Genomic DNA, 26,171 nt, shown 5'->3' with positions numbered 1-26,171 from the left:
CCTCATCAAGGGCTCCAGGTGGCACCTCCTTGTGTTTACAGGACCTTTTTCTGCTGTTGCCAGAAAACACTGAAGTGCTAACTCAAAACATGGGGAGTAATTCCCACCAACATTTCCACCCACACCTTGGCCAGGGCCATGCCAGAGGGTTAAACAAGGATTTGGGGTGCACCTGCTACAACCCTGCCCATCAAGACCTGCTCTTCTCAGATCAGCTGGGCACGAGGAGCAAAGGTGGGAGCATCAACCTTTTTGGTTAAAAGAACAAGATAATCAGCCATGAATTCATCAGCTGATGAATTCTCTCTCTCCACATGAGAATCATGGAATGATCTGGCTTGGGAGGGACCTTAAAGCTCATCCAGCATCACCCCTGCCATGCGCAGGGACACCTTCCATTGTCCCAGGCTGCTCCAGCCTGGCCTTGGGCACTGCCAGGGATCCAGGGGCAGCCCCAGCTGCTCTGGGCACCCTGTGCCAGGGCCTGCCCACCCTGCCAGGGAGCAATTCCTAATTCCCATCCTAATTCCCAATGTCCCATCCATTCCTGCCCTCTGTCGTTTTGAAGCCATTCCCTGTGTCCTGTCCCTCCATGCCTTGTCCCCAGTCCCTCTCCAGCTCTCCTGGAGCCCCTTTAGGCCCTGGCAGGGGCTCTGAGCTCTCCCTGGAGCCTTCTCCTCTCCAGGTGAGGACCCCCAGCTCTCCCAGGCTGGCTCTAGAGGGGCTCCAGCCCCGGAGCATCTCCAAGGCCTCCTCTGGACTTGCTCCAATAGCTCCACATCTTTCCTGTGCTGAGGACAAGGCCCAGGTCTGGGGTCTCCTCGCAAGCAGAAATGGTTCATTCTCACAATTAACACTGATGAGACAAAACCACATCCACTCAAACCAGTAAAAAAACACCTCCCTTATCTGTTTGTTCCTCTTGAAACTCCTCCTAAAGCTCTTTGAAACCCAACCAAAGCAAAGAAAGCCTAAGCCTTCAGAAACCAAATTGTGCCCTGCTCGTGTTTGTGCTTTTACTCTCTAAGTTTTGCTGCCAGGGCAACAGTCACTATAGAAATCAGTCAAATAAAAAGCTATTTCAGCAACTTGTCACCAGGAGCCAGGAAATCCTTTCAGAGGCAGTGGTGTGCTCCAGTTGCAACCCTCAGCATCCTTCCCAGACAGCCCAGAAAAGTTGAGAGGATTCAACTCTCAGTGAAAAAATGAGAGTCTAAATGAGAGAGGTTCATAAGCACAGCTGGAAGGTACAATAGGGACATTTTGGCCCTTGGAAACCAAACTTTGAGGTTCACACTGATAATGTGTGCACACAAATAAGCAGAGAAAGCAAGCTGCTGTAAGGACTGAAGATTCACGCTTTATAACCCAGCCCAGCAGTGAATTCCCCATGAATGATGAGCAGGAGTCACACAGAGACCGAGTGCCCCAAATATAAAAGCTGGGAGCTCTTGTCCTGTGTTTCTTAGAGCACAAAACAAACTGTTCACAGCAGCAGGGCCTGAGTCACTGCTACAGTCACCTCCTGTCCAGGCATTTCATCATGGCCAACAATAACACTCTGACACCTCAATAACTGGACATCCTGTACTTGACAAGCACCTCTGCACACCAATTTGCAATGGAAGGGAGCTGCCTGCCACAAATTATGTGCTGGGTAGCCCTAACAAGCTCCCAAACAGTGTTTCCCTCCCTCTAGGACAGGCTTGCCTCCAAACCAGCATCACTCCTTCTGCACCACTAACAAGCAAGAAACTGCTGGCAGTGTAAAACAAGCCAGTAAAGCTGGGTTTGTGCTGGAAATGCAAATATATGCAAATATAAAATAGCTGTAAGTATAACACTGAGGCACAGGTGGGCTCACAAGTTGCACAGAGCTCTAAGACAGGTTTCCAAGGCCAGCCTCAGATGGAAAACATTGGCCTGTGGACAGGAAGTCAGAGCAAGTGGAGCTACTAATATGAAAAGAGAGGCTGGGATGAAAATGCAAAGCAACGCCCACATCCCCTGAACACAGCTCCTTACACAGCTTCAGAGGGAGCAAAAGCCCTGCCTGAATACTACATCAATCCCTGAGCAGCCTGCTTTTTTTCTAAATTACTTGATACCAAGAAGAAAAAGAAACCCTCACCATATATTTTCTATTCTAACTGAAATTAAAAAAATTTCACCCAGAAATGAAAATCCACTCATGGGGGTAATAGCTCAGAACACAAGCCCAGAGTTGAGCATGGAGGATTTAAAACCCAAAGTACTTGCAGCACATTTGGATAACCAAACAGGTCCCATCTCCAGATGGGAACACCACCAGGGAGGATTTCCCTCCCTGAGACTCCACCAGAGCTTGGAGCAGCCTGGTCTTAGTGGAAAGTGTCCCTGCCCATGGCAGAAACTGAAATTGGATGATCTCCAGGGCCCCTTCCAACCCAAACAATTCCCTAATTCTGTGGTTTACAGCCCTACAGCTCAGCTTTCTTCCTCTCCCATCTTCCTGGTGCTTGGCAGAAGTTATGAAAACCAGCAAACCCTCAGGAGGAGGCCTCACCTGACCAGCACTCACCCCAGGAGCAGCTGCTAAGCAGGGCTTTTATTTTCCCAGGACAGAAATCCTGCTTCCAATGATCCTGGAATGGAAAGGATGGAGCAGGGCAGGTTTAAGTTGCAATTATTTCAGGCTGGGAAGTTGCCACAAGTCAGGGAGGCAGAGCCTTTCTGCCCATTCCAGGTGTAACCTAAGCACCCATCCTATTTTATACTCCATTCCACAATCCTAATGTCCCAGTCCAAAAAAATTCAACATCTGCAATGGAAATGGGACCAATATTAGCTTATTTTTGTACAGCTGCAATAGGAAATCCATGCTCCCTGCCCCAAATACAAAGGGGGGTGTGAAAATGTTAACAGAACATCACAAATCTTTAAAAATTAGTTTAAACTGGATATCAGGAAAAAATTCTCCCCTGTGAGGGTGGGCAGGCCCTGGCACAGGGTGCCCAGGGAAGCTGTGGCTGCCCCTGGATCCCTGGCAGTGCCCAAGGCCAGGCTGGAATGGAGCACCTGCAGAAGGTGGAACCCATGGCACCCATGGCAGGAGGTGGAACAAGATGAGCTTTAGGATCCTTCCAACCCAAAGCACTCTGTGATTTTATGAATAAGCTGCTCAGACACCAGGATCTTCAATGCTTCAGCAGCTTCCTACAGCAGAACCAACCCCATAAACCACCCCAGGCCCCTTGGGCACCACCCCACGCTCCAACCTTGCCCAGGTGGGATGTGGACAGAGCAGCCCTAAGTGCTGTGGGCTCTGTGCTCAGGCAGCAGCAGGCTCTGTGGCCAGCAGAGCAGAGCTGAGCACAGATCCCTGTGCTGCCTCAGGATCTGGGTCAGGCAGAGCCAGGGCAGGGCTGGAAACAGAGCCCCATGTCCTCGTGCAACCCCGCAGACAATCGGGCACTGAGAGTGCGCAGCGTTGCTCCTGACACTGCCCAAGCTCCCCACACTGACACACAACTACAGAACAGCCTCAAAGGAAAACAGATGGAACACTGAAAAGGCAGGAAAAGTGTGGGCTTTTTCCCTACAAGGCAGGGCAAAAGGATGGAAGCAGGAAAATAAGGAGAGGCTAAACGTTTGTGACACGCTCCATATTTTAATTCAATTAGTGCAGGTGTTTTGAGGTTTTTGTGAGGGTTTTTTTACCTCCAGTGACTACCTAAAAGCCATTTATTATTAGAAAGTCAGATTTGTTGGAAACCTCTGGGAATCTAAGTGGCAGCATGAATTTAAAAATTAAAAAATCATGGGAACAGAAAGGGAAGTTGTGCCCAAGGAAACTGAGAGCAGTCTTGTGACTGATGGTAACGTGGCTCTGAAATGCAGACTCCAGCATAATTTGCCAAACCAGCCATGCAGATTAGGAAAAGGAAACCTGGCAGAAATCACAGAGAAAACAGATCTTCACTGAAGACTTAAATCAGTTACTTGGCATATTTTTTTAATATTAGGGTTTGTAACTGGCCATGTAAGAGACAGTAGCCAGACCACAACAGTTGCTCCCTCCCAAGTGCCTTTGCCAGGATTGTAACTAAAGCAAAAGAAAACTAAATTTACACGCTACGATTCCCAGCCTAGAATAATATTTCCATTTTTCATTAGCAATATAAATATTTTATTTCAAACATCCTGCTTTTGAAGTCCCAACACATCAGACCCACATCAAAGACTCCAAGCCTCCAGAGTTGAAATGTGAATATCTTCATGCACAATGCTGTTCTCTGCACTTCAGCTGTTACTTTTCATAAACCCACCCAAAAAGACACACCATCAACATTATTCATTTTCAATGCCATTCCTTTTGGAAAACAAAACAATCCCTGGATTTGCCTTTATTAATTTAGTTTCATGTAACACTGAGTGTTCCTTGGTCTGAAAGACAAAACACAACACGTATTCAAGATTACTCTTGGTATAAATAGTCTGAATTTTTGAACACAGAGTTCTCCTCTTTCCAGCAATACCTACTCAGAGTTGCACCAAAAATCAAATAAGTCTCTTCAAGACATGTATCTGCAGGAAGGAGAGAAAGGCCCTTATTGCATAGTTGGTCTTGAAAAATCATAAACACAAGAAAGGGAAGAAAAAGGAAAAAATCCCAAACCATCTTGACTGCCAACAAATTATGGGTGTACAGCCTGCATGGTGGGGATGTGTCTTGGAGCCAGATCTCCTGACATTGCAGATGAACTGTCCTGGCATCTTCCTTTTTGTGGTTATGCTACAAGCAGGAAAAACCCTCTCTGTTTATTTGCCAAATCCCAGAACCTTTCTTTACTCTCCATCACAGGAAGCCAATTCCCTCTGTTTGCAGTGCAGATCTTCCACTTGGCCTTGACAGCAAAGCCAGTGGGGCTGGGGACACAAACCCTCCCCTTCCCAGCCCAGCCATCAGCTCCCCCTTCTTCAACACCACAAGGAGGGTGCCCAACAGCTCAGAGCAGCTCTGGTCCCTGCTCCAGGGGTCTCTGGCTTTTGCCTTTGACAGGCAAACTTTCATCATTGCTTCTCAGTGTTTTGGGCACTGAATGCCACACTTTGATGATTCAACAAGCTCCAAATTTCAGAATTTGGCCTCCAGAAACCCAAGGTATTCTTTGCCCAGTGCTGCAAAGTAGCTTTATCTGTGTGTCAGACTATTCCTCCTCATTCCATCCACTGTTCCTACTCAGCTGCTCTCAATCTATGTCAGATGTGACACTGCTCCCATCAGTGATCTGTGACACCAGCAAATCCTGCTCAAATCTTGCTGCTGACAACAAGTGGGCACTGAACCTAAAGAACAGGAAAACACAAACATCCTCCCTGAAACATGAAGCATTTTAACTTACAATTTTAACTGATAGATGATTGAAGATCACAAAATAACACTGAAAACACACACTTCCTTCCACACTGACAGCAATGGTGACAGTACCACCAGGTACATGTCAAACAACTGCCCAGATCACAAGCAGAGTCACTTGAAGCCATAACAGTGTGTTCAAAGGCTGCAAAATATGTTTTACATATTCCTCTCAGCTCAAAAGTTATGATCAATTAGGTTCACAAAGAGGCAGAAATAAAAGAAGATAAAAAAACTCAGATCTCACCATTTAACTGTTCTGGAAATCATGAATATTTCAATAACCACCTGAAAGCCTCAGAAGTAAATTCCTCCTGCAGACACATCCAATTGCTTCTAAATTCCTTTTCTAGTGGCACATTTGAGGCACAGGGATGTGCCTGTGTCATGCTGAACTAACAACACCTTTATGGAGATGTCCATCAGACACCTGGCTATGGATGATCCCAAGGAACATCTCTGGAACTGTGGCTCTCAGCCATCCTTTCTTCTGCAAATCACTCCACAACCTGACACACTGAACAGGAAAGTCTGCATGGCTGGGTAACAGATCCACAGGCTGAACTGGTAGGATTTGAGCACATCGATTAAATCAGTTCCAAAGGTAACCTGCAATTCCAGCCAAACAAGGGAATCTCAGCCGGAGGTCCTGGCTAAGTGTGAGCAGCTTGTGTTCCTGCCATGGAAATGAAGCTGTGTTTAAAAATAGAATCCCAGAATGGTTTGGGTTGGAAGGGACCTTAAAGCCCTTCCAGTGCCACCCCTGCCATGGCAGGGACACCTTCCACTGTCCCAGGCTGCTCCAAGCCCTTTCCAGCCTGGCCTTGGGCACTGCCAGGGATCCAGGGGCAGCCACAGCTGCTCTGGGCACCCTGTGCCAGGGCCTGCCCACCCTCCCAGCCAAGAACTTTTTCCTGATATCCAATCTAACCCTGCTCTCTGTCAGTTTGAAATGGAATATTTTACCTTCCAAAGTCCCCCACCTGGGGAATGCTGCCATCCACCACTCACCCACAGCCCATGAAACAGCAAAGCAACCCGAAACAGAGTGCAAAGCTCAGCCAGCACTTTGTCCACCCTTCACAGCCAAAAATAACTAAAACCACTTCCATCAGATGCCTCCTGAATGGGTGGGCATGTGATCCCTCTCCTCCTGCCACAGAAGGGATGAAAGGGTGTCCAGCTGCCAGCACAGTCTCGAGCAAACTTTCCTCACCAGTCTAAACATTTTCTTTTACTAAAAGAAGGCAAGCCAAAACTTACAGCACAGACTGGAAGATGCCCTCCTGCATGTGTTTCCTCTTGTTATAAATAACAAATAGTTACTGGCTTTTGCATTTATGTAATAATTTTTTTGCAGGTTATTATTGATCACAACATCCTGAAATAGCACAATTTGTAATTACTGCTTTTGATCTAGTATAATCTGTCAGTTTATATATGCACCCTATAGCTTTTATAAGTAGCAGTGTCATATATACTATCTTAGACTGTAGCATAATGTTGAAATTATTTTTTCATGTAACTAACTCAGAAAATGGTGTAAAAGAATTCAAAGTGATTTCCTCCATTTGGGGACTGTCTTATCTGAAAGACAAGATAACAGAAACAGAAACTAGAGCCCCCAAAAACAGGAAGAATTTATTGACCCTCATTATCAGGGAATGAAAATACAAGAAGAAGAAAAAAAAATATATCGGTTTCATCTGCAAGATGGCATGAAGACAAGTCAAAGGTTACAACTCAAAAGAATGTTTGAATATGTATAAACCCTTATGAATATACATGTACCCCCTACAATGTAACAGCATATAAAAAACATATGGTTTAAGAATGGTTTTAAAGAGAAAATGGTTTAAGTTCACTGTGTGCAAATAGCCCAGCATCCCAGTACTTGGATTTATCTCTTTCATCCCTTAATAAACTTTTATAAAACTTTTCAATAGTGAGCTGTGTTTCTTACACTCTCACAAGGCTGTGCATTAGAGCAGCCCTGCAGGGCACCCTCCACACACTGCTCCCAGCAAACACAGCCCATTGCTTAGATAATCTCAGTTGGTTCAGGCACTCAAAAGCCACATCCACCCTTGGAAAAAACAATTAATAAAAGCCAGCATTCCATCCTGGGACGTGGACACAGGAATTAACTATTTAATTAACAAAAGAACGCCCGTGGCTTCGGGAGGATCACTGCAGAACCGAGCCTGGCTTTCACACTGCTGTCACACAAACAGTTAAATGCAACAAGGCCCAGCCCTGCATCTTACAGCAGCCAGAACTGCAGGAACTCAGTGGCTCTGCTCTTCTTCCAGAAAGAGGAACCCAAACAAAGCAACCTCCATCCCTTCTGAGGCAAAGTATTGCATGACCCAGCAGCTCCAGAGGCATCTGGCTTAAGGATCTTTAATTATTTGTTGTTGTTAAGTGTGAAGAGATGAGAGGAGGGAGGGAGAGGAGGAAAGATCTCAATCTGCAGGTGGGTGAAGCTCAGATTAGCAAAGTATTAAGGAGAGGAAGGCAGGGATGCCAATGAGGTGCTGCCTGAAAATAGCCCCACTCTGACCTATCTGCTCTCCCAGCTGGATCAGGAGATCCATGGCCATGGAGCCAGGGCTCTGTGACTCCTGGGGAAGGATGGGAAATTGCAAGAGTATTGGAAAAAGCTGCTGAGGCTGAAGAGAAAAGGGGAATGGCCAAGTAGATAATGAAGCAGCAGTCTGAATTTTTCAACAGAGGGTCCCTTCTTTCCAGCAACACCTGCTCAGAATTGCACCAAAAATCAAAGAAGTCTCTTCAAGTCATGCATGTGCAGGAAGGAGAGGAAGGCTCTTGTTGCATAGTTGGTCTAGAAAAATCAGAAGGAGATGCAGGAGAGTGTGATGTTCCTTTCCATGTCCCTGCAGCACAGCCACACAAAGGTTGCTGGGAATAAGCCCTTCCATAGGTAAATCCTCAGGATCCACTATCCCTGCTGCCTGTGAGCAAGCATACAAAACCAGGGAATGCCAATTCTGCCGCTGTTTTGGATGTGCAGGGGCTCCTCTGAGCAGGAGGGGTGAGGTAAGATGTTCTGGTACTGCAGGAATTCATCTGGGGGTTGAGACTGGATGCTGGGGAGGGATTGTTCCCTGAGAGGGTGGGGAGGCCCAGGGGGCATCAAGGTGTCCTTGCCCATGGCAGGGCTTGGGATGAGAGGATCTTTAAGGTCCCTTCCAAGCAGAACCATGCTGGGACTGTGTGATCTGACAAGGAGCCCTTGGGAGCAGGAAAAGCCCATGGAGACACCTCATGCCAGGCTCTGTGACTCCCCAGAATTCCCTCCAGGCCTGGGAAATGCATATGGGCCTCCAGAATATCTGAGGAGTACAAAACAAATCAGGGGCACCCAGCCCACAACCAGACCTGCTCTACAGGACTGTCCTCAAGCTGTGCTCTGACATGCAACTTTTAGATCAATCTCCCACACCTCCTAAACCTGATAAAATATAACATTTCAATAAGAGGTTATTAAAAAGGAAACAAAAAAATCTTCCTGCAAGCCACACAAGAGCTGTTGAAATGACTACTGGTGGGAAAAATACAAGTGGTGTTCTGGAAACAAGATAAAGTAGTAAAGTACACACCAGAAGATGTTAAACAGTCACAGAAGTTGGAGTTTGGGGGTTGTTCAGGCCTTTCTGTTTTGTTTGTGTGGTTTTTCGAGGTAAGGGTGGGGCTACTAGATATAGCACAGGATATAAATACACATGAGGTTCTCTTTTAAAAGTACATAGATTATCATCTTATCGTCCTTGGGCATTGCAAAAGCTTTTCACTGGGTCTGAAAATAACATAAATCCACAAATATTTCATGTGGGTGAGGGCATAAAAGTACAGAGGCAGAGATCCTGCTGAAATATGCAGCTCACCCTGTGTGGCACCACAACAGCACTGACAAAAGTCTAATTCTAGGTTTGATTTCACATCAGCAGTGAAACAATGCAGGGTCTGGAATTTATTTGATCCCAAGACAAACTTGTTCTGGCCTGGATCAGTCTGAAATGTAAGACATGCCACATTTGGCACCATGTAAATTCAGATTTAATGGGGACACAGTTGAGCTCAGCCCAGAAAAGCCAGCAGCTCCTGGACAGCACAAGGAGACCACGTTCCTGGCCGGTTTTGGGATTTCTTGCCCTCCCCAAACACAATCTGCAGGAGACAGGCTGCCAGCAGCAAGGCTGAAGGCTCTCCTTCCTTTCTGGAGGAGCAAGGAGGAAGGATCAATATTCAGAAAGCTCTTGAGGAGCAGTGGAACAGCCCCTGGGGAGCAGAGCAGACACAGCGCCAGCCCAAAATTCAGGAAACCTGGAGCTCCTTAGCCCACTAAAAGCCACTTTTTGCCAAGTAACCAATTTCCTTACACTCTCCAGTAAATAAAACATGAAGGGCAGGCAGAGACATAAAATATGAATGCATCCAGGTCCGAAAGCAACAGGCCCTGTTATTGTAGATGCTGCATAAATCATTGAGGACAAGGGGACTTGTGTCCCCTAAGGCAGGGCACAGAATTTGGGGTCAGACAGCAGGCAAGGGAGCTGGATATGAAGAAATGTTGCATCTATGTTCTCCTTTGTGATCTGCACTGCCTAAAAATAGCAGAAACCACTTTAGTTCATGGATTATTTAGACAGGCCAGATGGGTGAAAGGCAGAATCAAGCCTAAAGACAAACATCAGATGATTTTGGTGTGGGCCTCTACCAAACCCAGCACTTGGAATGGGATGGAACAGCACAGAATCCCAGAATGGTCTGGAATTGATAAAAATTGATAAAACCCATCCTGCCATGGGCAGGGACACCTTTCACTGTCCCAGGCTGCTCCAAATGTCCAGCCTGGCCTTGGACACTTCCAGCCACAGCTGCTCTGGGCCTGCCCACCCACAGGGAATTCAGCCAGAATGACCAAAATGCTCCTTTCTGTCTGACTTCCCTGCCTGGGGCCATGACAGCAGTTATGAACAGCACTGCTGAAACTCACTGCTGTATGTTTTCCAGAGCTTTGCCACACAAACACAACATCTTTAGAATTTCAAGTGTTTGCAGTTACAAGTGTTGCTGTGGCAAATTTCTCTAGGGAGGAGTAACAGCTACTTTATGGAAAACTTGCTCCCACAATCACTGCCATCTCCTTTTTCTTGAGATTTTTTTTATTTCAGGCAGCTGACTGATAAATAACACTGCTGCTTCCAACACACAACATCTTGCCTTTTTTGTGTTTGTACAATTTGATTGAAAAGGCACAGCAGCTTTCAGACAGCTGGTGGCAGACAACAACCTCCAAGTTCATTCATGACAACCCTGGAGGCAGCTGAAAACCACTTTCCACTGTGCAAATGTGACCCCAAGTATTTTTGGACTACCTTTTTACTACTCTGTATTTACAGAGTGGACTTGAGGTGATCTTGCAGGCAGATGGATGAGCTCAGGATGTGCTCAGCTGTGTAAGTGAATTCTCTAGGACAGGACATGCAAAGCTCCAAGCCAGTAGTGCTCAGGTCCTTCAGGGACTTTACATTTCTCTTTCCTACCTTATAGGAGTACAAAGCTCAACAGGTCCCCACTGAAGATCCAGAAATTGCCAAGTCTGCCCTAACACTCAGCTTATGGATACCTCCTCCTCTGAGGTTCAACAGAACTGAAAGTAATCTTCAGCCCAAAGTTATTTCTGAGTGTAAATTCACAGAATCCCAGAAGAGTATGGGTTGGGAGGGACCTTAAAGCCCATACAGTTCCACCCCCTGCCATGGCAGGGACACCTTCCACTGTCCCAGGCTGCTCCAACCTGGCCTGAGACACTTCCAGGGATGCAGGGACAGTCACAGCTGCTCTTTGCAGCTCTGCTCACCTGTTTTCAAAGGTATTTTTTAGGCAGGACTCCCTCTCTGCTTCAAAGCTCTGCATGGCAGAGCATGGAGGCAAACTGTATTATGCAGGAATCTCACAAAATCAGGGAAATCACTAAGAAAAAGCAGGAGCATTCCTCTCAGAGTGAGACCTAGGCAAGAACCAGCAGGAATGTTTGTGCTCTTTGGTTTTTTTCTTCCTTATTTTCCTTTCCACCTTGGTAGTCCGTTCTTCCTTCTCTCCTTTCCTCCATCCTGTGAGGCTCCTTCCAACCCCAGGTCAGACCCCTTCCAGCCCAGTGGCACAATCCAGATGAAAAATCACCAGGATCAGGAGAAAGTGGAGAGGCTGCTTGAACCAGGGAAATGCCAAACCACCACCAGAAAGAGAGGGCAAAGTGTTTTAGATAACTTTGTGGTGTCTCCTCATCCTCCTCCCCACTCAAAAGAAGGAGAATCAGCGTGAAAGGATCCCAAGAACTGTAAATAAATGATGACCCTGTTCATCAATGAGCTCAGGCTGCAATGAAATGAAAGCCACAGCAGGCTCTGTATCACTCACAATAAACCCCTCCAACAGAATCACTCCTGCACTGATGGTTCAATTATGCCTGGGCAGAATGTTACACAACATTAAACATTAACAAAAGTCTGAGCCTGGGTCACTTTTCCCCCAGATAAATCCAAATCAGTAGCCCAGTGCTCTTAGCTTAAGTAACTCAGAATTACCAGATGAATTCTTTTCCCACCTTTCCTTTCACATCTGATAAAAGCCAGGCCACCACACAGAGAGAAAAATGTTTGCACACAGTCCCTGTGCTAAACAGTTATATTGTTATCATTTTAAATCCATGTGGTTTGGGAGAGAGGTGCTGATGTAAATTTAGTAGCTCAGAAATTAAACCAGGGGCAAACTGTTCTGGGCTATGAGGCTTCACTCTCAGCTCCCCAGAAGCATTTCTTCCCTCCTCTAAATCCTGTTCCCAGCAAACAGTTGCCCCACTTCTGTTCCCAAAAGCTGCAAGGAGACCCATGAAGGCAAACACAGCAGAAAGCTGCTTTCATTTCTCATTTGGCTTTTGCAATATCACTTTTCATAACTCCACCAGAATTAGAGATCCCCTCACCACCTGAAACATCTGCCCACTCTCTCTGTGCAACTGTAGTAAGAAAAAATAAAGTTTCTCAAGTTTTGCCCAGGGCAGATCACAGGATGCCAGGGTGTGTGAGGCTGCAGGAGCTCAGTGGGCACCTGGTGTCCCCTCCCTGCTCCAGCAGGGCCATCCCAGAGGCCAGGGCACAGCATTGTGTGCAGCCAGCTGTGGCCCAGCCCCAGGGAGGAGAGCCCCCAGGCTGTGTGGGCAATGTGCTCAGGGCTGGGCAGTGCCCAGGGCAGAAGTTGTGCCTCCTGTGCAGGGCAATTGCTGGGCTCAGGCCCTGCCCGTGGCTCTGGGGCCATTGCTGGGCCCCGGAGCAGAGCCTGGGCCCTGCTCTGCCCCTCCCTGCAGCCAGGGCCAGCCAGGCCTGAGGGCCCCTCTCAGCTGGGGCTCCTCTCCAGGCTGAGCAGCCCCAGCTCCCTCAGCCTTGCCTGGGCACCCACAGCCTCCAGGCCCTTGCTCAGCTCCAGCAGCTCCTGGCCCTGCTGTGCTCAGCATCCAGAGCTGGACACAGCACTCCAGAGGTGCCTCCAGGGCTGCCCCGGGGCCAGGATCCCTCCCTGCCCTGCTGCCAATGCTCTGCTGCTGCCCCAGGCTCCATTGGCCTCCTTGGGCCAGGACACTCTGCTGGTCCAGGGACAGCTCGGTGTCCCCCAGGACACTCTGCTGGCTCAGGGACAGCTCGGTGTCCCCAGGACACTCTGCTGGCTCAGGGACAGCTCAGTGTCCCCCAGGACACTCTGAGGGCACAGGGACAGCTCGGTGTCCCCAGGACACTCTGAGGGCACAGGAACAGCTCGGTGTCCCCAGGACACTCTGCTGGCTCAGGGACAGCTCGGTGTCCCCCCAGGACACTCTGAGGGCACAGGGACAGCTCAGTGTCCCCCCAGGACACTCTGAGGGCACAGGGACAGCTCGGTGTCCCCCAGGTCTGTCCCACAGAGCTGCTCCAGCAGCTCCTCCCCAGCCTGTGCTGTTGGTGGGGTTGTTGTTTGTTGCTTTAACCTCAGTACAACATCCAAACACTCTGAGAGAGCTGAACAATGCCAGGATTTAGGTGGGGTGTGACTGGTTTAGAACAGCCAAACCAATGTCCCCAGAGCAAAGCAGGTGGCTGAGATGAAAAGGGAAAATTGCAAAACACCAAAGGAGTTCGAAATAATATGGAAAAAATCCAGAAAGGTGGGAAGATGAAACTGAAATCAAACTGAAATCAAAGTTACACCAAAACTCCCTTGCTGGTGGTTTTTTAACTAAATCCTTCTCACCCTTGATGCTTAATACCCAACAATCCCAAAGCATCAGCTTCTCCAATAGAAATAAACTGGAGTCAAATGTCTTCAACTTCCTTGTTTTAAAAAATAAATCAAGTATTACAGCATCCATGTTCTTAGTGGTGAAAAACCTGCTTGACTGCTGAAGTGATATTTTAAATTTACAAGAAAACAGTGTTATATCTATCACTGAGACCAATGAATTTTTACTCCTGGTTATGAAAAGCAGCCCAGTAATTTGTGAGAAATCATGCTGAAGTGTTGTGAAACTTAACTGAATAAAAATACCTGCTTGTCTTCAAGATTCTCTTTCAGAGGTTGAAGTGAAACTTCAGTTCTTAAATTCCCTTTTAAAAGACAGAACAATTCCAGGTAAAGGGAAACTGATACTGAATTCCACCTTGTATTCAAGCTTCTCAAAAAGAATAAATGCTGTTTGTCTCCAAAATATTTGCCCAGGAAACATGACAGGTTTTCTGAACTAAGTATTAGATAAACATTCTTTAGCTATGATAAATAACTGCTGCAGTCCCTTCACCACATCCTTTGCAGGGAATGCTTGGTACAGGATCCATGCTGGGTTTTAGGATCTATCTAGGATATCTGAAATGCCCCTGGATATTTCTTTCTCAGCACTGTACAGGTTGGGTCACTGTTTATCAGTGTGTGGCTGGGAGTGCTACAACAACAGCAGCTGAACCAAGGAGAACTCAAACTGTTCTAAAAGCTGATAAAGAGTTTTAAAAAATATTTTAAAAAGCAAATAAAAATAAACTCAAACCTTCAAAATCAAAGGGAAAAAAAAGGCACCAGGAAAAAAACTTTTCCCAAAGAAAATAATGTCTTTCCTAACTGAATTTTAAGAATTCAGTTGTTTTAGGAAAGGCAACAGAAAATATATCAGAAGGACCAGTGATAACCACAAGGAACAGTGATAAACACTGAAGGCTGGTGACAAAACACTGTACAGCAAACACTTCCTAAAAGCAACTTTAAGGTCCATAGTTTCCAAAGCAGAGTTATTTCCCCTTGGCTTGTCTGTTGACACTTCACACACTTATTGCAAAATAAAGTCTCTTCTGAGAGTGTCATATTACACATTCACATTCAGTGAAATCACACCCTCACAATTTTTTGGTTTTGCTTTTTTTTCCCCCAAGTAGAACTCTCCTCATAAAACAGCAGAATAAGAACAATTCAAAGAGCAGAGTACATCTCCTAAAATCTTTGTCCTTAACTTGGGCAGACTAACCCAGATGAGCTTCAACCCAACCTTTCCAATGGGAACCTTCACCTGAATTCCAGTCCCTGCAACCTGGGACTGTGTCACCTGTGCCAGCAGAGCTCAACAAGCTTTCCTCAGAGGCATCCCCCTCCTCCTCTCCTGTGCCTGGGTGGAAAACCTGCTCTTTTGCTGGTCTTCTGCAAGAAAATCTGCTCTTTTCCTGCTTTTCTGCAGACAAGGAGCACGAGCGAGTCCTTCCCCTTTCGGTGGCAGCAGCGAGTTGTGAGAGCAGCCCTGCTGGATGCTGAAACCATAGCTCACATTTCCTAATCCACCTTTCTAATTTTAACCAGAGTCATTTCCCCCACCTCCTCTGCCATGCAGACAGCTGCAGAAAGCAGCTGGAGACAACAGAGTGCTCCATCAGGGCAATTTTCCTGGCAAAAAACCATCCTCAGGCCAGAGGAGACTGCACAAGGGACATTGCCAAGGTGTGCTCCTTCTGCTTGTCCCTTGTGGCCACAACAGCTCTGACTGCACACAGAGTGTAGCAATCTGGTTACCCAGAGGACTGTGGCTCACCTGAACTGGCTGTGATCCCACTCAGCACCTCTTGTCCCTAAAAACTCAAAGGAGAAAGGCTCCAGCAAGGATCCAGAGCATGGATCTGCTCCTGTACTGGGCTCTCCCAGGGAGGAGGGACCACTCTGCCCTCTGTAAGGCAGCATCACCACCTGACACAACACTTGGCAACACTTGCTGGGGTGTCCCCAGCACAGAGACCTCCTTCCATAAGCTCCCAGCTCCTGGGGAAAGGTCTGGAGTCACCTTCTCCTCCAGGTTTGGATATCTCCTCCCCCAGGTGTCAGACACACAGCAACCCCTGAATTCTCTCCTCACATGGGAGAGCAGCTTTAAAAAGCTCAGCTTTAAAAAGCTAATGTGCAGCCAGGCTGTAAAGTTAACCAAGCAAAAAGGGCACTTTCCTGAGCAGCAGGAGCAGTTTGGAGCTTTCCCAGGCAGCTGGAAAGCTGGGCACACAGAGCACAGGCTGTGCAGGGTGCTGAGCTGTGCCAAATTTGGGCACACAGCACTTGGGGCATGGGCTAGCACTGAAAGTGGGGTCCAGCTTTCTGAGCTGTGCCCTCCAATTGGATTCATTTTCTCCCTGGAGATGCCTGATAATGCCCTGGTAGGACCAGGCAGACCTTTGGCAGAAGGCAGCCAGGCTGAGAGTTTGGCACTTGAAACAGACCCGACTAAGGGGGGGAAGGCACAACTCCAACACCGACTCAGGGAGCTTAGAGGAGTTTAGCTGGAAGTTTTGAGTCATGCTCTTGGACATGGGCAGCTAGAACAGCTTAAGCCCTTCTTGAACCCTTTTTCTTTTGTTCAGGACACGGCTGCAAACATCACAAATGGAACTACTTCTGCTGTTGTCCATGTGCTACAGATTTTCCATGCTTTAAGTTACTCACACAAAACAAACTCACTGCCAAGATGATCAATCAAAATGTAAAGCAACTGCAGACAGGACTGTACAGACTCTGAGTATTAAATGCTCCAGAGAAACCCATCACTTACATGCCTACAGAAACAAAAGTCAACCAGAACAGAAGTCTGGGGTGGAATTAAGCACAGCAAGACCCACAGCAGATCTTCCCAGCTCAAAGGGATTTGAATCACAGGATGCCAGGAAACGAAGCTGCTGAGCAAAACACTCCATCAGCCATAAACCCACGTGAAATCACATTTCATTAATGAATGACAGTGTTTACAAGTAAGTAAATGCTGTGTTTTCCCTCTGCCTTAGCTGGAGCTGCTCTCTTAGGAAAAAGACCTCAGGGTGAGCAGGTCCTCTCCCATCATTAATCCACTGGACTACAGCACTTTGTTAACAGGCACAGAAACCACAGCAGCAGCAAACACCCACGTGTGAAACCAAGATCTGCAAGTAATTTCATTTCTTACCTTCTGGAAAAGGGGAATTTCAGGGAAACCTCTTTAGCATCTTTTACAGGCACCAGGCCTGTGGGTTAATGATTTACCTGACAGTGCTGTTAAGCAGATTAGATAAGAGTGGTTTTGTTATGGTCTGTTTTCCTGCCTTTGTCTGCATAACCAAATCAACTGGCAAATGAATAAGGCAGGGTATTACTTGACAGAGCAGGAAGAAATTAATGCTCCTCTCAGCTTGCTCACACCATCCTGCTATAAAAACACATTTTTTATACAGATACACGTGCCCATCTATACACACACAGCCTAAAAACCAACGCCTGGAGTAGCTCTTCTCTGTGTGTACACTTGTGTGTTCATATACACAAATATATGTATCAAAAATACACACAGATCAGCCACTGCAGGCAGTTTGGTTCAGTTTCTTCCCCAGAAGTCAAGTAAAAAAAAAACCAAACTCCTTGACTCATCGCTCTAAATCTATTAGAAAGCTTCCAGCTTAAAGCATTGAGTTTCAAAGAGGTTTAGGATGAGCAGAAGAGGCGGCCATGCCCAAAACACACAAATAGGATCACAGCCCCTGGAAAGACTCTGCAGGGGATCCAGGGATAAAGTTCTGCTCCCCTGTGCCCTCCGAGAGGGTTTCTGTGTTCTCCCAGTGACTCACGGGCTGTTCACGCCCAAGGCCACGCTGCTGTACACTCACAGCTGTGTTCATGCTGCGGGGCAGCGGTGACACCGTGACACACGGGGAGCAGGCACAGGCACAGGCACTCTACAACACCACACAAAGTCTAAAACACCTTCTTCCTCCTGCTCCTTCCTAGAAACACGGCAAACAACCGCCCTGGGGATATCTGGCAGCAGTCAAGGGGGAGGTCAGGCATGGGGAGAGCTGCCCGAGGTGCCAAAGGGGAGAGCAGATTGTCCCTGGCTTTTAGTTTGTGCCGTTGTCACGCTGTGTAACTCTGGTTCTCTGCCACAGGTGCGCTGCAAACAAACCTCCAAACCCAGAAACCAGGGGGAGATTCCGTGGCCCGGCAGGAGATGAAGCTGCCTGATGGAAACACAACCCTGCCACAACCTGGGGGACCAGCCATGGGCAGGTCACTGCTGTCCCACAGGCTGGCTGGTTTCTAGTAAAAAAGACCTCAAGCTAAACTAAAAACTAAGATTAAAACGAAGCAGCGAACAACAAAGTAACCACAAGTTTAAGCGCCACTTTCAAAAAAGTCACCCAAGCAAAAAGACAAGCAACTCCCCATAGCTGTGCTGTACACCTGGCTGTATCTAAGCCCCTCTGTGTCTCCCCAAACGCAGCCTCCGGCGGTCCAACAGAGCCAAACACCCCCTTTACACTCAAACGGGACCATGCGGAGAGGAAAGAGCTACTCACTGCTGGAAATGAGGCGGCAGAGAGCAGCAGAAAACGCGGCTTCTCCCCTTCCAGCCGCAGCCGCTCCCGGCAGCAGGACGGGGACACGGCGGCGGCGCGGCCACTCCCGGAGCGCGGAGCCCCGACTTCCTTCGCCTTCAAAGTTCGCCTTTCAACTTCCCCCGGGCTGGGCTTCCTCAGTGCTCCTCTGCCAGCTGCTCGCCAGCCCCGCGGGAAGCTCCTGCGGAGGGAAAGGCGGAGAGGTGAGCGGAGATCCAGAGGGGATGGAGCGGCAGCGCTGCCGCCGCTCCTCCCGCGGGCGCGCCAGTGCGTCAGCACCGGGAGAGGAGGGGACGGAGCGCCCGCCACAGGAGGAACAACGGCCAGAGCAGCGGCGAGAGGAGGAGGAGGAGGAGGAGGAGGAGGCCGGGAGTGCCAGCCCGGCCGGGGGTGGTGCAACAGATCCCGGCAGTGCTGCCCTACCGGCAAACAGCGCCTGAAACACGGGGAAATGGGGACATCACCCATGTTCGGTCTGGTGATTCCTACTGTGCGCACGGAACGCTTTCATAAAGTGTCACTTTAAAGCAGGGAGGAAGGATTCCTTTTTCCAGTATATATCGGTACCAGATGTTAAATCTTACCCTAGAAATGAAAAAAAAAACCGCTCCACCAAAAAGAAAAGTCGTGTTCCACCACACTAACACAAAGCAACAACCAATTCCCCAAGCTTTCCATGAATTTTTGGCTCCACCAGCAGCAGAGTCCCTGGCCAGGCAGCATCGCCACCCTTCCCCTCGAGGGCTGGCATCCAGCCTGTATCCCAAAGGCCACAGCAAGGGCTGGAAGCACACAGGATCTCCTGCCCGTGGATCCAGCGGGAAAGGCTGGTGAAAGCATCCCAGGTGAGAGGGAGCAGAGGATGCCTGCTGGCCGCCGCCTCGGGACAGCGGGGAATTGCTGTAATTCGGTACAAAACCACAACACAAAGCAGGCTGAGTCATGTTGGGAACACTGATGGGATGAGCAGCAGTGCTGGCAGTGTTTTCCAGCAGAGCACGGACTCTCCCGAGCCTGCTGGATCCAACAGAGACACTGTCCAGGAGTGAAGTCAGAGGCGTAGGAAGCAGCCTGCTTCCACGCCACGGATGAAATAATGTGGAAACTTAAAAATAGGCACTAGCAGTAACAAATAGCAGCATTTCTGAGCTCCATCCCGAGAGAGGGAGCCTGTTGCCAGGAATACCGAGGAATCTGCAGAGCCACAGGGTGGAAAAAGAATTTTCAGAAGCTGCACACAGAAATCCTTCCACAGTCATCCTATCACACAGAAAACAAGTATTTTAAAGGAGTAGCTGCTTTGGGGTTTGTTAGTAGATCCACACCCCTGAACATGGCCCAGCAGTGCCTTTTCCTAACACACAGAGACAGCCAAATATCCAGTGGAACAATGTGCTCACCATCAGCTCCTCCACAAAGTTTAGACACCTAAAAATGGCCTATGGTCAAGTTCAACTCAGCCCATTTTATTTAAAATCTGAGACATGGAATGAGGCACCAGTGAGCTCTGTTTTTGTTTCCCAGCAGTCTTTTAGTGACTGGGCTCTGTAACACTCAACAGATGTCATCTGCCCAACCTGGCCCCCCTTTCCAGGAGGGATTCTGGAGTGAAAACAGTAATTGCTCATCACCTAAAGATTCCTTAGACATAATTCAGTCAGTACCAATCCTGTAAATCCCTCCCACTGAGAATATATATGAGGAATCCACAGCTTAATTAGAAGATGCCACAGGCCAAGAAGGACTCCTTGTTATGCTGAGGACACTCGTGTCTACTCTGGGCCCTCACACACCTCTCAGGACAGCACAAGTCACCTGGTGAGGCCAGAGGCCAACTCAGTAACTCCCTCCAGACAATAAATGTGTTCATATTTGACAGAAATGCTCTTGTGCTCCTCCAGCAGATCTTATCTTGGTGATATTTCTTTCCCCCATGATCCAGGCCTGTGTGAGTTCAGTGACCTCAAGGCACATAACAAAGGCAGCCCTGTGTTCCCAGGAGTAAGGTGGGGCCAGAAGGGAGAACAGAAGACAGTTGGACGAGTATTACAGGTAATTAAAAGTGAGCTTTGAGAACACCTTTTCAACCGTGGTGCATTTAAATACTGCATCTGTCCAGACAGATACAACATAACACCCTGCAAAGCCCTAAACAAATAAAAAGAAACACAATCAACTCTTCCACTGGATGTGCAAAGGAGGGTGTTTTTTTCCCCTACACAGTGCAGCCAGGACATATTTAGCCTAAGGGCTGAGAGAGAGGACAGCCTGAGCTGATGACATAATTTTCTTTCTATAGGACTGGATATCTGGGACTACTGCCCTCAGTTCAGTGGCTGTTGCTGTTTCACCTCTATCTTTCCCCATCCTGTTTCAACAGGAGAGTGACAATCGCCCCAAAAACGCCTGAAGAACAGAGATGGCCACAGAGATGTTGTTTTTTTCCCACCAAAACAGGAGCAATGTGACAAAAACCAGATTTGAGGCTGACTGCTGGCACTGAGGAGAAAGGGCAGCTACGCCAGAGCTCCAGTGCTGATGTGTGTTGATCATTCAAGCACCACGTGCATTTGGAATGTCCTTCCAAAGGCCTGGGAAAAGGCTTTCCTTGCCCTGACAGCTTAAATCTGCCTAAAGACCAAAAACAGTCAGATTATGTTGAGCTCCCTTCTACCCTATCCATCAGAAAATGTGTTGAGGGTGGCAACAAAAGTCTAGGGCAAGTGAGAAAAAACTGCTCAGTATCCCAGGGTCCCTGAGGCTGGAAAATCCCTGCCAGCCCATGGAGTGCCAGCTGTGCCCAGTGCCCACCTTGTGCCCAGCCCAGAGCACTGAGTGCCACCTCCAGCCCTTGCTGGGACACCTGCAGGGCTGGGCACTGCAAAGCTCCCTGGGCAGCCCCTGCCAAGGCCTGAGCACCCTTTGCATGCAGAAATTGCTGCTGCTGTCCAAGCTGAGCCTCCCCTGGCCCAGCTTGAGGCCCTTTGCCCTTGTCCTGTCCCTGTTCCCTGGCAGCACAGCCCGGCCCCCCCTGGCTGTCCCCTCCTGGCAGGGAGTTGTGCAGAGCCACAAGGGCCCCCTGAGCCTCCTTTGCTCCAGGCTCAGCCCCTTCCCAGCTCCCTCAGCCCCTCCTGGGGCTCCAGCCCCTCCATGTTTGGGGACCCAGAACTGGACCCAGCCCTGGAGGTCCCTGAGCAGCAGGGCCAGCCCAGCACTGTGACTGTGTGATGTGTTCACAGGGCTTCACATCAGCAATGTAAATCTATACATCCACCTCACATATACCAAAAAATCTTCAAAGCATTTTTTTTTGTCTGTCCATTCAAGTAACTTGTCCTGGTCACTGACACTTCAAAAAAATGTGCTACAGGAGAATTATAAAGCTACTCTGACCTTAAAAGTGTTTGCATTAAAACACTTAGAGAAGTAATGTGAAACTTCATTATTACACGTGTAATTAAATAATAATTATTATTTCATCTGTGTTACAGCATTAAAAGCCATTACAACTTCTTATGTAGAAGGCTCTTAATGGACAGCTACTTTTGAAACTAAAAATACTGATATTAATGGGGTTGTGAGAGAAACTAAAAACTCTGAAACAGCTGAGTTTAAAATCTCAGAAGTACTATCAGAACAACTTCCAGAAGCAGCAGGTGAAGTGCTTAGGTGTGTTTGCTAAGACAAAGGGAGATTCCAGAGCGCTGATGTGCTCATCAGTTCCAGCAATGAAGTCTCCCGGGAGGAATGCTGTGTCATGTAATGTGTGACTCACAGAGCAACGTCCGCAGGAAACCACTCTGCTCCCTCTCTCCCTAAAAAAAAACTCAGCCTTGCCTGCAAGTTGAACTGAGTTCCCTGAGCAGAATTCCTCCAATTTCAGCATCATGTGCTCCAGCACGTATGCAAGAGGGAAGGTGTATTTTAAACCCTGGCAGCAAACCAGAATCGTCTGGAAAATCAGCTGGAAGCTCCTCCTGCTCCCGGTTCAGCAGGGAGTGAAGAAACACCTCGTGCTGCTGTGTTTGGACACGTGGTTGTCCTTTGCCCTCACAGCAGCAGTTCTGCAACCCGGGATGCTCTGCCTGGCTGAGCTGAGCCCGGGCACTCCCCGTCCACTCAAACCCTACAAACCCCTGGACACACTGGCACAGCTCTGAGGGATCACACACCTTCCCTGTGTCACTCTGAAAGGGATGGCAGGGGCAGCAGTGGGATCCCAAACCCCTGAGGTCCACCAGGATACGGGAACTCCCAGTGAGGTGTGTTCACTCCATGCCACCCATCATCCAAGCAGCTCCTGGAGCTCTCATCTAATCTAAATGGATAAAACCCTCACTCTGCTCATCAGGGGTGCTGCCCAGGTGCCCAGCCTTCTGATCTTTTTGGTACAAGGCTGTGGTTGACCTTTAGATCCTTGGAGAAACACATGGACTGTCCCAGGGGTGGCTCTGCAGAGCTGAACACCCAGCACCTCTCCAGGGAAAACACTCTGGAATGGCAATTCCATCCAGGGTATGTGCAATCACAAACCCAGGTCAAAGCAAGAATTTAATACTACTGAGGTCCCTTTTGAGCCTGGAAGAGTGAAGCTTTCCATAAAAGAGAAAAATAGAAAGGAGACACCCTTTTCAAACCCCCCACTCAACAATAAGGACATTTTTATGTGGGTATCATTCCCACGTGACTGCATTCCACATCCAGCACCTTCAGCTTGGGAAGTGCCACTCCTATCCCCTGATCCATTTATTCTGCCCTCCCAGAAATCTCATCACCCAGGTGTGTTAAAAACCTCTGGTTAAAAAGGTCACCGCCTCAAAATTCCAATTTGTTTCTGTCTCTTCCAAACCCAAAATTTCAACCCAAAGGCCTCTGTTACAGAGAGTTTCCTCACCAAACAGTGTAATGGGACATAGACTGGTGTCCCACTGATTTTTCCATCTAAAGAGTTTGCTGTTTGCCCCACACCTTGGGACAAGGCTACTGGTTTCTATAGCAGCAGTTTGGAACTGTCAGATGCTCTGGCTTTGTTAAGGCCTTAGACACCATCAAGCAAAATAAACGTTTCAAAACAACAAACCCAAAGCAACCAAAAAATAATAATAAAAAAATAAACCCAGCCACAACCCTAAAAACAAAGCAGGAGTTAATACAGGATGATGCTTGGTGCTAAAGTTCAACAGCAGGGCTCGTGGGTGTGGAGGGGGCTTTTTCCTGTTAAAGATAAATCAACCCTGTCTGCACATCCTGAGTGTTTGCTTGCACGCCACAGCCACACCAAGCAGTGAGAAATCCACTCCTGGGGCTCTTCAGCAAGATGTTTGTTATCTCAAACACCTGATTACACCTCCTGCTCCTGCCAGGCAGCAGACCCAGCACTGGGACACTCTACTCCAAGAGAGTGAAGATCAAACACCCATCACCAATTCATCCCAGCCTCCAGTTCCCAATTCATCCCAGCCTCCAGGTCCCTTCTCCCTAGGGAGCTGGCAGTCAATATCCAAAGGTTAAACAGCCCTGACATGTCCACCTATCCAATACCTTTGTCATTAATAAGCATGATGTGGATCAATACTCACACACACACTTCCTCTGCCCCAAGGGCAAAGGGAACAAGTCATCAGGAGCGATAAGGAGCTGGTTGTGAGGGCTGCAGGGTGTTGTATTCCCAGGATCCCATTTCAGGGCTCCAAACATGGCTGAGCTGTGCAATCCCATCATTCCAGCTCTCATCCTCCTGCTTGTGACTTCCCCGGCCACAAGTTCACCTGGGTTCTCAGGATGACCTTAATTAAGAGCTGCAAAGAACAGATTATGCTCAGGAAGCCAGAGGCATTAATCTCAAAGGCTTAAAAGGTTTTCAGGGGAAGTGTGTTTATATGTCCCCTTATCTCATCCTACAAAAAAGGGAATAGGCAGCAATGCCACCACAAGCAAAGGCTGTTTTGGTGTCACTCAGATAAAATCTAACTGTACTTTTATCTCCACCAATGATCAAAATGCAATAAAAATTTGGCCTGCTAGACCTTATTTTTATAACTTTGACCTTCAGTCCAATTTATTCTTAAAAAATGTTCAAGCTGTGTGTAAGCATGAAAAATAACAGCCTGGTCCTCCTACCAGGACCATTAAAATTCTGCTTTCTGGGATATATGTCCTAAAAAAATCAGCATTCAATGAAATCCCAACTCGTATTTCTTACAGGGACACTTTCCTACAAACATTTGAATTATGTGTCTCTCACTACAATTCCAAACAGGAACTTGAACAAGGGAACTGAAGGAACTTCATCCTGCTCCCACCAAAGCCAAGCCTCAGCAGCTTTGACCACAAAAAACATAAAAACATGGAATGGTTTGGATTGGAAGGGACCTTAAAGCTCATCCCATTCCACCCCTGCCATGGCAGGGACACTTTCCACCATCCCAGGGTGCTCCAAGCCCCAAAGTCCATCCTGGCCTTGGGCACTTCAGGGATCCAGGGGCAGCCACAGCTGCTCTGGGCACCTGCTCTGTCTGGGCTTCATCATGTGTTGCAATTTGAAATGTAAGGAACTTTTAGAACTTTGGGTTTGTAAGTTAAAGAATTTTGTAAGTTAAAGAATTGTTTAGAATTAAATATAGGATTTGATATGAGATCTTGGGAAAGGCTTTTGAACTTAAGTACTAGAAGTAAAAATGTAGATTTATAGTTTAAAGGAGAAGCATGTAAAATTAAATTTAGAAAAAGAGTTTTAGAATTTAAAATATAAAAAAATAAAGTAGTTACAAAAGTAAATAAAGAGATTAAAATATAGTACTGCAAGTTTGTGCGTTATAACATAAATAACTAAAAAAACTTATAGTATAACATAAATCCATAAGACAAAATATTTAAAAAATAAGTCAAAAACATAAATATCCTTATTAACAGTGTTTTATTAGTAAATAACTCCTAAAAATCTTGTAACTAAAAGTCTTGTGACTTTCTACACCATACTGTAACAATATGAACCAAACTCATCCTTCCTACCTATAAAAAAAGATAAAAAAATAAACCACATCATCAAAACCAACTCCAAAGTCCCATCTCTAACTCATTCAAAACTCCTTCAAAAATCCCCATAATCACACACTAATTAAACTAAACTTAAATAAACATATTATGCTGCAGCACACACAGAGCAGCTAAATCAAGGCATGGCCAAATACCTTTCCCCTGGCATTCATCATGCCTATTTTGGCTGGCATTTACTGTGCTGGCACTTGCATTTCTGTTCTTGACACCAGTCACAACACACAGATTATGTTCCTGTTTTCAAACCCCAGAACACCAAAAACCCCTCTCCAGGAGCAGACTCAAGGGGCTTCACTCTGCTGGACACTGACAGGAGAAGGGTCTGGAGCTGCTGGAGTGAGTCCAGAGGAGGCCATGGAGATGCTCCAAGGGCTGGAGCCCCTCTGGAGCCAGGCTGGGAGAGCTGGGGAGGAGAAGGCTCCAGGAGAGCTCAGAGCCCCTGCCAGGGCCTAAAGGGGCTCCAAGGGAGCTGGAGAGGGACTGGGGACAAGGGATGGAGGCACAGGACACAGGGAATGGCTTCCAGTGCCAGAGGGCAGGGCTGGATGGGATATTGGGAATGAGGAATTGTTCCCTGGCAGGGTGGGCAGGCCCTGGCACAGGGTGCCCAGAGCAGCTGGGGCTGCCCCTGGATCCCTGGCAGTGCCCAAGGCCAGGCTGGAGCAGCCTGGGACAGTGGAAGGTGTCCCTGCCATGGCAGGGTGGAATGGGATGGGATTTAATGTCCCTTCCAACCCAAACCATTCCATGATTCAGTGATTCTGTGATGCCCTGCTGCCTCC

General features: G+C 47.7%; 1 protein-coding gene across 3 annotated transcripts in view; it reads right to left on the bottom strand.

Moving 5' to 3' along the window:
* Positions 1-26,171, bottom strand: part of SGMS1 (sphingomyelin synthase 1) — a 94,394-nt gene that overhangs the window by 18,919 nt on the left and 49,304 nt on the right. For 2 of the 3 annotated variants that reach the window (XM_066554374.1, XM_066554375.1), the window contains one exon: positions 18,295-18,514. The exons of the other annotated variant lie outside the window; for it this stretch is intronic. The gene's annotated coding sequence lies outside the window, so the exon portion shown is untranslated. The remainder of the gene's footprint in view (positions 1-18,294; positions 18,515-26,171) is intronic. 3 annotated transcript variants of the gene reach the window in all.

The sequence above is a fragment of the Molothrus aeneus genome, chromosome 8 (genome assembly GCF_037042795.1).
Source record: "Molothrus aeneus isolate 106 chromosome 8, BPBGC_Maene_1.0, whole genome shotgun sequence".
NCBI classification, from domain to species: Eukaryota; Metazoa; Chordata; class Aves; order Passeriformes; family Icteridae; genus Molothrus; species Molothrus aeneus.
The sequence above is the reverse complement of the archived record's forward strand: the minus strand, read 5'-3'. Positions and strand labels throughout refer to the sequence as shown.